Source organism: Monomorium pharaonis, chromosome 10 (assembly GCF_013373865.1).
Source record: "Monomorium pharaonis isolate MP-MQ-018 chromosome 10, ASM1337386v2, whole genome shotgun sequence".
Taxonomy (NCBI): Eukaryota; Metazoa; Arthropoda; class Insecta; order Hymenoptera; family Formicidae; genus Monomorium; species Monomorium pharaonis.
Genome location: NC_050476.1, coordinates 14545340 through 14560981, shown reverse-complemented (window position 1 = coordinate 14560981; position 15642 = coordinate 14545340). Strand labels below are relative to the sequence as shown.

Sequence of the window (15642 nt, the reverse complement as noted above, 5' to 3'; positions counted from 1 at the left end):
TGAATGTTCCATTTCTGTAATATTAAAAAATAAAACGCTGTACCATATTTTTCTTTCAGTAACATCGATGAGAAAATATTTCATAACATAATAGTTTTATTCAAAATAATGATTTATTTTAATTTAACTTATTGTTGCGTAACAAAATTTTTAGTGAGATGAAAAAAATTAACCGATATGATTTGCATAATATTGCACATCAGGGCGCGCGCGCAGCGTACCACTCCTGGCTCGCAGCCAAACTCATATGTTAACTGCGTAGAAACAGTTCTCATTTAAAAACTATCATTTAAGTTCTAGTAAAGACAAAAGTTGCTTCATTTAACATCAAGAATCTTCTGGTACACTTCACATGCAGTTATTCTGGGTACACCCTGTACATAAAAGTACTCAGATAACCAAATCTGCAAAAGCAGAGTCCCACACAGCGGATCCATGGCCTACTGTGTCCGCATTGGGCTTGTGTTTTGTAGACGGAATCTGCTGGACAAAATTTGACAGCATATTGGCGGCAGAAAAGCAACAGATCTGTCGAATGCGGTCTCTGTCTGCGGAACGCGAGCTTGGTGCGGACACAGTAAGCTGTGGATTTGCTGTGGGAATCTGCTTTTGCAGGTTTGGTTAGCTGGTTACTTGTTACATATCCAACTAATCAATTTGCTTCCAAATTGCTAACAATAGGAAAACAATTTTCTACAGCGTGAGGTTACCAAATCCAGGGCCTACTCCTCCAATTGCAACCAAAAGTTGATATTATATTATAAGATAAAATTGATTGCAATACTGCAACACAATTGCCATTAACAGTGAGATATCAGATTGAAACAACAAATTGACAGCATGTTTGTCACTTGCAGCCGATAACAGATTTACACCAAATATTCAAGAGATCTCTGTGCAGAATTTACAATAAATTTACAAAACCGAAGTAGATCTGTCTGCAGAAACGACGGCAAATTGACAACAAATATATGAGGTAGAGCTGTCTGCAAAAACTACAGTAGATTAGCAATAAACTGCATTAGTTCAGAGTATTTTTTTCTTTTCAATGTGAAAAGACAAATGAAAAGACATTCCTTTTATCTCATTTCAATCTTTTTTATAGACTGGGATATTTCAGTCTAGTATTATATGTCGATGGCGAAATCTTACTTTCTTCAGCGCTTTATTCATAAGCGAGTTCCTTTTATTCATAAGAAAGTGTATTTTGTTCACGAGAAAACCCACATAGCGTCACACAGCGTAGGTAGTGAAAAGAATGAAATATACTCATTTACATCTTAAAAATAAAATATCTCCTCCAGATAAAGTCATTTATTATTGATGTGAGTGAACATTTTTAACTGATGATTATAGTTAAAAAAAAATTGCTTTTTTCAAATTGCTGGAAAAAACCAGAAAAAACCGGATTTATTTTTGAAAAATTGTTTTTGTTGAAAAAATTACTATTTGCTGCATATATGCGAACAGAAATGCCTGGCTGTACTAACTACACTAATTCCGAGAAATTTCTGAGTGTATCTTTCACTTTTCATATGTTTTCGTATTGGGGAAAAAAGACACTCTGAACTAGCGCAGTTAGTGTAGCCAGAGATGTTATTGTTTGCGAGTGTACGTTGCGCAAAGAATACGATAGCATCTCAAATAAATCAGTAAGTGGTTTGTGTTGACTACAAATTAAAACTAATTTTAAAAACTTTTATATACATATATAAACTTTTAATCATTCTTCTTACACATACACACACACACTTGCGCGCGCGTGCGTATTGTGTTTATAATACTAAGTTTATAAAAACATTAATTCTTAGAACTGCAAATAAGGTTAAGTTTTTTAAAAAAATTTTAATTTATTTTATTTAAATAATTTTATAATTTGTTTTAATCTGCTTAAAACATGTAAATGCTTTTATTTTTATTTTATAAAGTTTATATATGTATAATTCGCTTTTTGTTTAAATTATAAGTTACAATTTGATTGAAAAATAAAATATATTTTAGTAAATAAATATAAATTATTTAAAAATATATATTAATTCTGTTTTTATTTACTGTAATTTGATGTTTCCCTTGTAATTAAGAGGCTACATACACCTAGCAATTTTGAAAAAAAGTATTTTTTGTTTTTTGCATATTTGTAAAATATAAGGTCTCGAGAATATCCCCTACAAGTTTTAAAGTGATTCCTTGAAAATTGTCGGAGATATAGCGAGAAAGGTCCAAGCGCGTTCGATGAAGCTGGGGCGGGACGGGCGCGCCTTAATCCTTCCCGCAGCAGGTAGCTTACGCAAAAATATTACGCCAGCAAGCTAGGATCGAAGCCTTTGATGCTCTTACGGAAAAAACATTAAAAATAACACTTAAAAAAATACTCAAGTTGAGTATAATTTGGGACAAGGGGTAAACACTCAATTGAGTATAAACACTCAACTTGAGTGTTCGCTCTTTAATTTATTTTTAATCAGAGTGTTATTACTCTCAACTTGAATGTTCGCCATCTAATTGAGTGTTAATTTCAATGTTAATCCTAAATTTAAGAATAACACTGAAATTAACACTCAATTAGATGGCAAACATCCAAGTTGAAAGTAATACTTAAATTAATACTCAAAGCCAGCTGAACACTATAGTTGAATGTTTCGGTTGAACTTGCTTTTCTTGCTTTTGTTTTTATTTAACATTTTCTAATCCAATGTTTGAGAGTGCACACTCAATATTAAGTATACCTTCAACCGATAGATGTTGAGTGTACATCCCCAACGTTTCAGTGTTCACACTTTATGTTGGAAGTATACACTCATTTATTGAGTGTCATATCCAAATGTTGAGAGTATACTTTCAAATATTCAATATTTAAATCCAAAGTTTAGTATGAACACTCAATCATTGGGTGTACACACTCAATGTTCGAGTATAAACACTCAATCTTTAGTGTAAATACTCAAGATTTGAGCGTATACACCTAAATTTCCCAGATAGCACACGGACGTCCAGGACGGAGTTCGTGAATATCCTGAGGACGTCCTGATTTTATCCCGGGACGTCCTCAGGACATCCTGAGAAATAGCAAACAAGCGCCACTTTTTAGTTCTTAGGACGTTCTGAGGACAGTCCATCGGACATCCTGAGGACAGTCCATCGGACGTCCTGAGGATACCATAAGATTTCCTCAGAACATCCTCAGGAATAGCGAACAATGACCACTTTTTGTCAGATTTTTTAGATTTTTTTAAGGATTTTTGATAAATGTATCGATTTTTTATAAGAATCGAAACGTTTTTCAGAAAAATTTAAAAAATAAAAAATTCCGATTAATTTAGAAAATTTTTAAATATTTCTAACAAGGGAACCTCGCGAACCCGAAAATTCTGATTTTAATGAAACGTGGCATAAATGTAGAGGGGGTAAATACATGAATTTAGAAATTACAAGTTGGTGCTTATAAACGGTTTAAACTCTTACGAAAAAAACATTGAAAATAACACTTTAAAAAATACTCAAGTTGAGTATAATTTGGGACAAGGGGTAAACACTCAATTTAGTGTAAACACTCAACTTGAGTGTTCGCTCTTTAATTTACTTTTAATTAGAATGTTATTACTCTCAACTTGAATGTTCGCCATCTAATAGAGTGTTAATTCCAATGTTAATCCTAAATTTAAGAATAACACTGAAATTAACACTTAATTAGATGGCAAACATCCAAGTTGAAAGTAATACTCAAATTAATACTCAAAGCCTGCTAAACACTTCATAGTTGAATGTTTATTTTAGATATTCGTTTTATGTCCATTTCTACCAATGCAGATTAATTTTAATCTTGGTTGAACTTGCTTTTCTTGCTTTTGTTGTTATTTAACATTTTCTAATCCAATGTTTGAGAGTGCACACTCAATATTAAGTGTATACCTTCAACCGATAGATGTTGAATGTACATCCCCAACGTTTCAGTGTTCACATTTTATGTTGGAAGTATACACTCATTTATTGAGTGTCATATTCAAATGTTGAGAGTATACTTTCAAATATTCAGTATTTAAATCCAAACTTTGGTATGAACACTCAATCATTGGGTGTACACACTCAATGTACGAGTATAAACACTAAATCTTTAGTATAAATACTCAAGATTTGAGTGTATACACTTAAATTTCGGAGTAAACTCCCAAAATCGAGTATTAACACTCAATTTTGAGTGTAAACTCTCAAAATTAGAGTGTTTTTTCCGTAAGGGTAATTGCACGATGTTATTCCTGAAAGTTTTTTTTAGGGGGCGACATGATTATTGTATAAACTGTAGATTTTCCTTATGAAGCAAATATTATCGGGAGCGTCCCAGATGCGCACAGTAATAAACGGTCACAGCAGGCTGAGTGAAACGGACACAGTAACAAACGGACACAGACCAAACGGACACAGTAATAAATATATCAATATCTCAATCTTTGAAGGATAGTTTCACTCCAAACCGTTTCACTCCAAAGCCCAAACAGAAAATTTTCTGATTTTAATGAAACGTGGCATAAATGTAGAGGGGGTAAATACATTAATTTAGAAATGTTTTATTTTGGTTCAAAACCAGCTTGAAGGGGTGAAAGCATGCTTCAAAGTTGAGACATTTTTGCGTTTTTTTCGATATATTTCGTAAATTAAACAAAATATTAAAAAATGTTTCATACAAAAGTTTTACGGCATGAATACTTCTATTTAACTAGTCTATTTTTTCCCAAAAACATTTTTTTGCAAAGAAAAACAATTTGAAAAAAAAATTTTTTTTTAAATATTATAAATAGCATAGTTAAATAGAGGTACTCATACTGTAAAACTTTTGTATGAAACATTTTTTAATATTTTGTTTAGTTTACGAAATATATCGAGAAAAGGCAAAAACTCTAAATTTTTGAAGGGTGGTTTCAACCCTTTAAACCGTTTATAAGCACCAACTTATAATTTCTAAATTCATGTATTTACTCCCTTTACATTTGTGCCAAATTTTATTAAAATCTGAATTTTCGGGTTCGCAAGGTTCCCTTGTAAGTATTTTTAACAGTTTTTGAGAATTGAAAAAAAACTTTAACAAAAAATTAAAAGTTCAAATTATTTCTACGATAATTTTGTAAGAGGAAGAAGACTATACATGTTTCAGCGACAGTTGTACCTGTTAAAGCATGTTTAATCTCTGTACCCGAAAAAACGGTCACCCATCCAAGTATCAACCATTGCCGACGATGCTTGACTTCGAAGACCATACGCATCCTAACGCTTCGTGATGATCCATGAGTACTTCTTGTTTATGCATCCATATTTGTTATAGATCATTACAATAGATGTTGTCAGAAGGATAAAATATATAGTTAACTTATATTTTTATAAATAAATATAAAGTTTTACAGTTTTTTTTAAATTATTTTTACATATGCGCGCGAAATAGCATGTGGAATAACTTATTAAAAAAACTGTTTTTGCGCCGTTTGTATAAAATAAAATAAAATTATTTAATGTCATCTTTTATAATTTTTTAATATTGTTAATATGCTATATTGTTTCAATAAGTGTAGACATTCAATCTGACTTTAAAGTCAACATTTTTACACATTTGATTTTGCAATACATTCTAGAAATACGTACGATATTCAAAGATTTCTCACTTGCTATATTAATTTACACGTCTTTTTCAAAAATTACTATACGTCCAGGATGTCCCTGAATACTATTTTAGGATGTCCTGAGGATTTTCGTAGGATGTCCTGAGGACTTTCAGGATATCACATTTTTAGAACATTCTGTGCTATCCAAAATGTCTGGTATTTATATAGTCATTATATTTAAGTTTATCTTCAGACATTTTGTAGCTAATGAAACTCTTTATACAATATTTTAAGAATAACGTTTTCAGCTAGAATACATATATTCTCAGGACATCCCAAGGATGTCCTCAAGACATGAGTAAAATTTCAATTTATATTAATATTATTACAGAATTTAACATTCTAAACTTACTTTAGAAGTCAAATTTATACATAAAATATTTATATAAAATATTTACAATAATACAACTATTATATCCTGACAAGATCTCAGGACACCCCGGACATATTCAGGATGATCCTGAGGACGTCCTGTGCTATCTGGGTTGGGAGTAAACTCCCAAAATCGAGTATTAACACTCAATTTTGATTGTAAACTCTCAAAATTAGAGTGTTTTTTCCGTAAGGGTGCCGCTACATCTGGAGAGGGTTCACTGTATGGTCCTGAAGTAGATGACTCCATGTAAGTTTAAAAAAAAATTATCAACGTTTCAACTAAATGTCAAACTTTAAACGCGTTTTTCTCGAAACCATGTTTTCAAAACACGTACCAAAAAAATCTCGGAAATGGCTGGACCGATTTACTTGAAATTTGGAGGGGTTAATCTACACTGTTATGAGTGACACACTCATAACGATAAGGTGTCAGTAACACGATGACGTAAGTCGGTCAGCTGCAGTCAGCATCGAGCGCATCGCGCGAGGTTTCGCGCAATCCGCTCGACAATTAGCGCAATGCTCCTTAGACAGCACTTGCTGTCTAAGCAATAATTTGGAATACTGACCAATTTACGCCCTCACGCAATTCTCCCCTTCTTTCGATCCAACTACCGAATTATTGGATATATAAACCGGCGAAAGAAGGTGAGGAACGGTCAATCCGAAGTAGACAAACTAAGACTACACACGACACTCTGTTTTGCGGGGTCGTGTATCGCCGAGATAACTTATTGTAAACACACAACCACGACGTTCTGCTTTACGGGGTCGTGGACAACGAGCTAATAGACGCGACACTCTGCCTTGCGGGGTCGCGATCTACCCATTGTAACTGAATACAAGAATAAAAGTGTTCAAGACAAATAACGGTGTATGTGACGAAATACCTTCCTCGCGAGATCTCTGGCAGCGATCCCAAATCGTACTCACAACGAGGGGTACAACAACACAAAGAAAGGCAGTCTTTATCATAGTGGTTTTTTTAGAGCCCTTTTTTTTACAATTAAGAAAACGACCGATTTGTATCTTTAAAAATCGCTTTTTTTCTTTAAACGGCCACTATTTTGTCAAAAATTGATATTTTAAAAATTGGCCACGATAAAGACTAGATAATTTCATACAGTTTAAAAAAATTCTAGGCTGGTCTGTTTCAGATACTACTGTGTCCAAAAAGTAAGGTGACATTTGAATTTAAACTGCGCGCGAAAATGGATTTGGGGAATTGCTTTTATTTTTAGGTTGGTAGGGCTGCCTTTCACATCCGTGCCAAGTTTAACACATCAAAATATTCATTAGTGTTTGAGATACGTTTTGTGAGCTGCTAAAAGTGAATTTTTCGATTTTTATAATGTCTAAATTTGTTGAGCAAAGAATTTGCATTAAATTTTGTTTGCGGAATGAATTTTCTGCTGCTGATTTGTTGAGGATGGTACAGAAAGCCTTTGGTGATGAGGCTTTGTCGAAAAAAAATGTTTACAAGTGGTATAAAAATTTCCAAGAAGGCCGAGAACGCGTCGAAGACGAAGAGCGTCCCGGACGACTATCAGCTTCAAGCGACAAAGCTCACGTCCAAAAAATCAAAGATTTGGTGCTTGCAAACCAAATCAACTAACAATTAGAGATCTTGTTGATGATATGGCATTTCAAAAGTATCAGTCAATATCATTTTAAAGAATGTTTTGGGCCTCAAACGCGTCAAATCTCGATTGGTACCGAAAACACTGAATTTTTTGGAAAAACATCGTCGCGTTGAAGTGTGTGAAACAATGCTTTCTGAGTATCAGGACAAAATGAAACGCATTATTACGGGAGATGAGACATGGATTTATGCTTACGACCCGGAAACAATCGATCTATCAAGTGAATATCGTGCTAAAGGTGAGGCAAGACCAAAAATACCGCGCCAAAGTCGCTCAAAAATTAAGGTCATGTTGACTATTTTCTTTGATTGTCGTGGTGTTATGCATTTTGAGTTTCTTCCGCCGAGTCAAACTGTCAAGAAAGAATATTATTTGAGCGTTATGCATCGTTTGCGTAAGGCTATTCGCCTAAAGAGGCCGGAATTGAGCCGGCGAGACAACTCTTGATTTTTGTACCACGATAATGCACCGTCTCACACTGCATTGATTCATCGTGACCATTTCGCCAAAAATTCGACCCATATCATTCCACAACCACCGTATTTACCTGATTTGGCACCGTGCGACTTCTGGCTATTCAGCAAACTCAAAAGACAGCTCCGGAGACACCGTTTTGAGTCGATAGAGAAGATACAAGCCGCATCGAAGAGAGAGGCCATCCCGGAAATCGACTTTAACAAGTGTTTTGAAGATTGGAAAATGCGTTGGCATAAGTACTTTGTATCGGGGGGGGGGGGATTACTTTGAAGACGATAAAATTGATTTGGAAGCATAAATAAAGATTTTTCAAAATAAATGCTATGTCACTTTACTTTTTGGACACAGTAAGTCCTGTACGAGCTGCAATTGTGGCGAGACAACTCTTGGTTTTTGCACCACGATAATGCAGCGTCTCACACTGCATTGATTCTTCGTGACCATTTCGCCAAAAATTCGACCCATATCATTCCACAACCACCGTATTTACCTGATTTGGCACCGTGCGACTTCTGGCTATTCAGCAAACTCGTGCAGCATTTCGTGACCATTCAATACCGCGGAGCACCTTTTTTCAACAAGGTCTTACGACGAGGACAATATCTCCGCCATTTTTTAATATTTTTAGTTCAAATTTATTCTGAAACACGTTTTAAGAATGTATTATAAAATAAAGAAAACTAAAATTAATTACATACATTTCGAAAAAAAATCGAGAAAAAGGCCTATTTTTTACGTCTTTAGGTGTATGTAGTCCTTTAATACTAAAAAGTACTTTAAAAACAGAAAATATATGACAGACCAATTTTAAACTATCTCTAGTTATTTAAAAATACAAAAGTAAATTTAAATTTTACGAAAAACATATGCAAATTTTTCGACGAATTTTGCTACTCTTGTGGAAAAAAAAAACAAAAAAATCCGCGGAAAAATAAAAAAAAACCGGTTTTTTTCAAGTCTTTAAAACGATAGATAGCATCATACTCATATTAAGATTGTATATAGCATTTAAGAATAACAATTTATTTACAACAAGGATTTTTTTTTTCTGTGTATGGTCAGGCTTTTCTGTTTGCGTGTGTATATTACATGTATATATTATTGTCAGACTATTTTATATACATTTTTATGTAAAATTATATAAACTTGTAAAGATTTACATAACGTTTCTAAATAAATCAAAAATTTTAATTTAAAAAAATTTTTTGAGAAACGTTCCAATTCTTATAAAAAATTGGAACATTTATTAGAAATCCTGAAGAAAAATTTAAAAATTCTGACAAATTTTTTCACCAGGGTATATTACAATATCTCAAAAAATTTCTTGTCATCCTCTGGATATTGTTCGAGGTATCTACTATTGGAGATGTTCTAATGAATATTTTAAGAAGTTCTCAGGAATTTCAATTCTGTATGAATACTTTGAGAAGTTCTGAGGAATTCGAATCATGGTGTATAACTTCCTATGTTATTTTTAAAGCATTCTTCTATGAATTCCTAAGGAATTACTGTTTAGAAAGGAAGAATACCTTATGAAATCTTTAAGAAGAAACTGTACTATCTGGAATCTTATCTATGTGTATGGATGTTTATCATATTCTATTTACGTGGGTTTGTAATTTAATGAATTCTATCTACGTGCGTATGTAATTGTATGAGTGTATGTGACTATAGTATTTTATCTACATGTTTAATACATAAAAACATATATAATAATGATAATTAATATAATAATGATAAATACATAATAATGATAATAATATTAATAAGTAAAAAAATAATAGAATAATATTAAATACATATATATTATTCTTTAAAAATTTAATGTATAATTAATTAGAAGACGATTTTTTGAAAATTAGTGATGTTTTTGAAAAAATATAGTTTAGAATGAAATCTAAGACGCATTCCCATTAAAAAATTTTAAAATAAAAATAAATTTTAGGAGATTAATAACTTAAAAAACAAAATAATGATAATAGAATAAAAGCTTTATTGTTTTCCTAATGGAGTCACAATGGCGCTTTTTTCACGGAGCGTTCCCGAACCGTTTACATTTAATTTCATCTCCTTCGATCCGACATTGGCGGCCACTACATACTATTAACCCCCACTCCTTCCCACACGCCCTATCCCTCCTTTCCCCCCTTATTTCCTTCCCTCTCTTTCCCTTTTCATTCTGGTCGGCTCCACCACCTTCTCTCTCTCCGGATTAATCTCGCTTTCTTCATATATCCTCCTCGGTGACTTTTCTCCACTCCTCTTCAATGTTTCTCGATCTCTGTCCATTACCCCTTTTTCCACCTCTTTACGCTTTCTCCTGGTCCAACCTTGTGTCTCCTTCCTGCTGGTTCTTTCCACTCGCTCTGCCTCCTTTTCGTCCATCCTCCTCCTTCCCTTCTGTTCCTCTCTTTCTGTTTTCCTCGGCTCCTGTCTCTTCCATCTGCTTGCTAATTCTTCTCTTCTCGATCCGCTGTTCTCTCTCTGCTCTCCGCCAAGATCTGTAGATGAACGACGGGAGGGGAAGGAAGGTCATCGCATGAACGCCATTTTTGAGTCATAAAGTGTATATGTAGTGTTTGTTGTACGAGAAGAGTGAGTGAGTAGTAGTAAAGGGAAAGTGAAATTGATATATCGTATTGGCCCCGGGTCATTTTGTGGCCAAAATGTATAACAATGGATGGGAAGACCTTCTTTCCTCTTCCGTCGTTCATCTACAGACCTTGTTCTCCGCCATCTTTTCTCCTTGTCTCTTTCTCATTCCGCTTCTTTGTACTTCCTCTTTCCACTCTGGCGCTCGAGCAGTCCTCTTCTTCCTTTCTTCTAACTATCCATTTTCTCTACTTTCACTTCTCACTTATTGCTGCCTTACTTGTTGTCATTGCCGGTGGACCACGTGTTCGTACACAATGCGTTCGCGAAACATGCTACTACCGTCCTTTTTCCAGTACTGCCAACTCGACTTTCGACTCTCGAACGACTCTCTCCTTCTCTTCCTATTGGTCCTCTCCCGATATTTCGATATCCCGTATCTCACCAACTCCGCTCCACCGTCTTCCCTCTCTTCTTTTTATCCCCTCTTCTTGATCTTGACTTCCATCATATATTTCTCCCTACTGAAAAAAATCACGTCACGAAATCACATAACGAAATTACAAATCACGTAATTAATGACGACCAAACACGTAACAAAATGTTTCAAACTGATACCTGCTTTTTAAAAATCATGTGATTTGAAAAATTACATGATTTAAAAAAAAATTATGTAATTTTGAAGAATTACGTTATTTGAAAAATTATGTCATTTTGAAAAGTCACATAACGTTTGGGAATTATGATTTTGTTCATAAAAAAATAGTAAGTAAATTAAATTTTTTACTACTTTTTTATGGACAAAATCATAATTTCCAAACGTTATGTGACTTTTTAAAATCAGGTAACAATTTGAAACATTTTGTTACGTGTTTGGTCGTCATTAATTACGTGATTTGTTACGTAATTTCGTTATGTGATTTCGTGCGCTCGTCGTCTCCACCTTCGCCACCAGCTCTATCTTCTCTTGAGCACTTTCTTTGTACACCAGCGCGTTCTCCATTTCTTCTTCATCGCACTCTCCCTGTCATCCATTTGCGCTTCGTCACCTCTATTTCACTCTGAATTTCTTCCCGTCGTACTTCCCTGCTTGAAGTTCTTCCGTCTTCCTTTCATTTCCTCAGCAGCCTCTTCACCTCCTCTATCCGAATTGCTGTGTCCCTCTTTCCCCCAATTCTTCACTAATCACTTCTTCTTTTCTTTCCTGAGCGCACTTTCACACATCTAGGACGCTCCCTCATCCCAGACCCCCCTTATCTCCCTACCTTTCCCCTTTTTATTTACCTCTCCATCCTCACTCCTCACCTCTGCCATTACTGGAAAATGAACCGATCCTATCTAATACCTTTATTTTCTCTATTCTCTCCTTCGCCTCCATCTACTAAAATATAGTCGATCACCGTGCTCCCTCTGCCCCCTACATACGTATACTCACCTTTCTTATCTCCCACCATCCTACCATTAAAAATTTCCCATCTACATTCTCCTATCATTTCTAACAGCTTTCTACCCTCTTTATTTACCTTACCATCCGTGGACTTTCTCCTAACCTGCTTTTCCCTCTCCCCATTATCCGAATCTTCTCCCCATCCTCCTACTTCTCTACCTCCAGTTCTTGCATTAAAATCTCCCCCAATAATCACCTTCGTATCCCCCTCTTTTGATTCGGGAGCGTCCCGTTTGTCCACGTCAATATTAGCCACGGTCCCGATTGGCCACGTCAATATTGACCACGTCAATATTGACCACGTCAATATTGGCCACGTCAATATTGGCCACGTCAATATTGGCCACGCGTCAATATTGCCCACGTCAATAATGGCCACGCGTCAATATTGGCCACGTTATTGTTGGCCACGCGTCATTATTAGCCACGTCAATATTGGCCACGCGTCAATATTGATCACGTTATTATTGCCCACGCGTCAATATTGGCCACGTCGCTATTGGCCACGCGTCAATATTGCCCACGCGTCATTATTGCTCACGCGTCATTATTGCCCACGTGTCATTATTGGCCACGCGTCATTATTGCCCACGCGTCACTATTGGCCATGTCATTGCTGTATATGGGTTTGCGACTTGGACGGGGTGGATGCGGGAGGGGGGCCGAAGGCCGTGTGTGTGTGTGCGCGCGCAAAGCATTTCTCTGTACCACATAGGTTTGCGACTTTTCACGCTAAACAAAAAAAAATTGATTAATATTGACGTGGGCAATAATGACGTGGGCAATAATGACGCGTGGCCAATAGTGACGCGGCCAATATTGACGCGTGGGCAATAATGACGTGGTCAATGTTGACGTGGTCAATATTGACGCGTGGCCAATGACGCGTGACCAATATTGACGTGGCCAATATTGACGCGTGGCCAATATTGACGCGTGGCCATTATTGACGTGGGCAATATTAACGTGGCCAATCCACCCCGTGGTCAATCGGGATCGTGGTCAATATTGACGTGGCCAATTGGGACCGTGGCTAATATTGACGTGGCCAAACAAGTGTCACTCTTTGATTCCATAACCTGTCTTAATAATTGCATTGCCTCTTCTCTTCCTTCCTCTTTTATATATATCCCTACTACCCTCCAGCTTTTCTTCATCTTTATTCCAACCGACAGTAATCCTTCGCCTAACTCTACTATTTTACTTCCTCTATCACCTAACTCCTTTCTTACTCCTACAATTATTTTCCCCATCGCCCTACCTTTTCTATTTTTTCTACTAGCTTTTTGTACCCCCCACTCATAACCCTTTGGTACCCTGTCTCTTATCTTTTCCCAACCTCTTACGTCCGCCCATGTCTCTAATAAGAACATCACGTCCCAATCTTTTAAACTATCCCAAAAATCTTTATCTTTATTACCCAACCATGCTACATTTCAGAAAGCTATTTTCATTTCTTTACCCCCCCTCCCCACGACCTCTCCTCTCCTAACTTACCCCTCACAATCTTTTTACATTCCCTTCCCCCCCTTTCTCTATCCTCAACTCACCTTTCTCATTCCCTAAGACTTCCTCCTCTTCATCCCACTTCCACCAACAATCTTCTATCCTAATCCTCCCATATCCTAACCATACCTTCTTTCTCTTCTCTTCTTCTACTCTTGCTATCCTTTCTAACCTCTATCTCATTTTCTTTTCCTTCCAAGTCCAGTCTTCCATAATTCTTTCTTCCCTTCCCTTCAGAATCTTCTTCTTACTCCACACCTCTTTCCTTTGTTCCTCACTCTCTAACTTCACCCAAACCATCTCTTTCCTTTTTTTGCTTTCCTATTCTCCTAACTCCTTTCACGGTCACTTCCGCTCCTATCTGCTTGAACATCCTCTCCACCGCCTTCTTCCTATTCCCATCCTTAACCTCTATAATATAGAGGTTAAGGATGGGAATAGGTAGGAAGCGGTGGAGTGCTCGGAATCAGTTGCACATTTCGCCTCGATTCCTGAGGTACCGCCTGCTATACTTCCACTACTGCTCTAGGCTCGACGGCCGAGCCGCCGATCACGCGCGTGGCCTTGTGTCTTAGGAACGTCCTACGATAGATATGCCTGGTCCATTCGCGTGATTAAAAAATTCTCTTGCGTTGTGAATAATTTTTTTATTTTTACAGACAATTAAAGTTATTAATATTATTTTTCCTCTTGAGTGATGTGGAAAGCTATTGACAAAATTGCAATTATTACATTGTGTTATATTATGGTCATTATATGTATATACGTTTATAAACGTAAAAATAATATTAATAACTTTAATTGTCTGTAAAAATTAGAAAATTATTCACAGCACAAGAAAATTTTTTAATCACGCGAATGGACCAGGCATATCTATCGTAGAACGCTCCTGAGATACAAGGCCACGCGCGCGATTGGCGGTTCGGGCGTCGAGCCTAGAGCGGTAGTGGGGGTATAGCAGGCGGTGCCTCAGGAATCGAGGCAAAATATGCAACTAATTACGAGCACTGCTCTACATCCTTAATTAGCAAATTCTTCCTTCTATCCTTTCTTTCTTTCATCTCTATTCTCTTTATCTCCTTGACCTTTCTCTCACATACGCTATTTCCTCCTACCTCTATTTTTTCTAACTTTTTCTTTTACTCTTCCTGCGCTTCTAATAACTTTTCTTTCTCTTTCCCATCTAAATTATCTCTCCTTAAAATCCTTAATTTCTTTTTTTAACATCTCTAGTTCTTCTCTCATCTTTCTCCCCTGCTCCTCCATAATCTTCTTCAACTTCTCTTTCATTTCTGATCTAACTATTTTTAAACTCCGTACAATCTCCTTTTTCCAATCTTTTAATTTTCTATCCCATTTATCTCCATCCTCTCCCGCCGGCGATCTAGCTACTCTTTTACTTCCCCTCACACTATCAATTGAAGTACAGCTGTCACTTCTATCTCGATTCATACTTCGCGATTGCTCTGCTATGAATCCGCCTTAAATCTCTTCTATCTCCCCACTCTGTCACCAGGTGGCGCGCTCGCTCTCCACTCTCCCGCACGCTCGTCTTCTCTCTACCTACTCTCTGTTTCAACTCTGTTATAAGGGCCACCGCACAAACTCTTCCATAACGCGTTACGTTACGTTAAGTACTCCATACGAACTTAAGTTGTACTTAAAATTTAACTTAAATCAACGCACAAAGAAATCCTTAACGTAAGAACTTAAGAACTTACGTTAAAAGTTTCTTTGTGCGTTGATGTAAGTTTAATTTTAAGTACGAACTTAGATTTATGGAGCACTTAACGTAACGTAACGTGTTACGAAAAAGCTTGTGCGGTGGCCCTTACCCGGCTCTCCTAATTACTACGCTAAGGGCCACCGCACAAACTCTTCCATAACGCGTTACGTTACGTTAAGTACTCCATACGAACCTAAGTTGTACTTAAAATTTAACTTAAATCAACGC

The 15642-nt window shown here is 36.2% G+C and overlaps 1 long non-coding RNA gene across 1 annotated transcript; it reads right to left on the bottom strand.

The window, feature by feature from the left end:
* Positions 1-7366: 7366 nt before the first annotated feature.
* Positions 7367-11351, bottom strand: LOC114255574. The gene is made up of 2 exons (XR_003626818.2): positions 10866-11351; positions 7367-10644 (listed from the first exon to the last, which is right to left on the bottom strand). It is a non-coding gene; the product is annotated as an uncharacterized LOC114255574 (long non-coding RNA).
* Positions 11352-15642: the final 4291 nt, after the last annotated feature.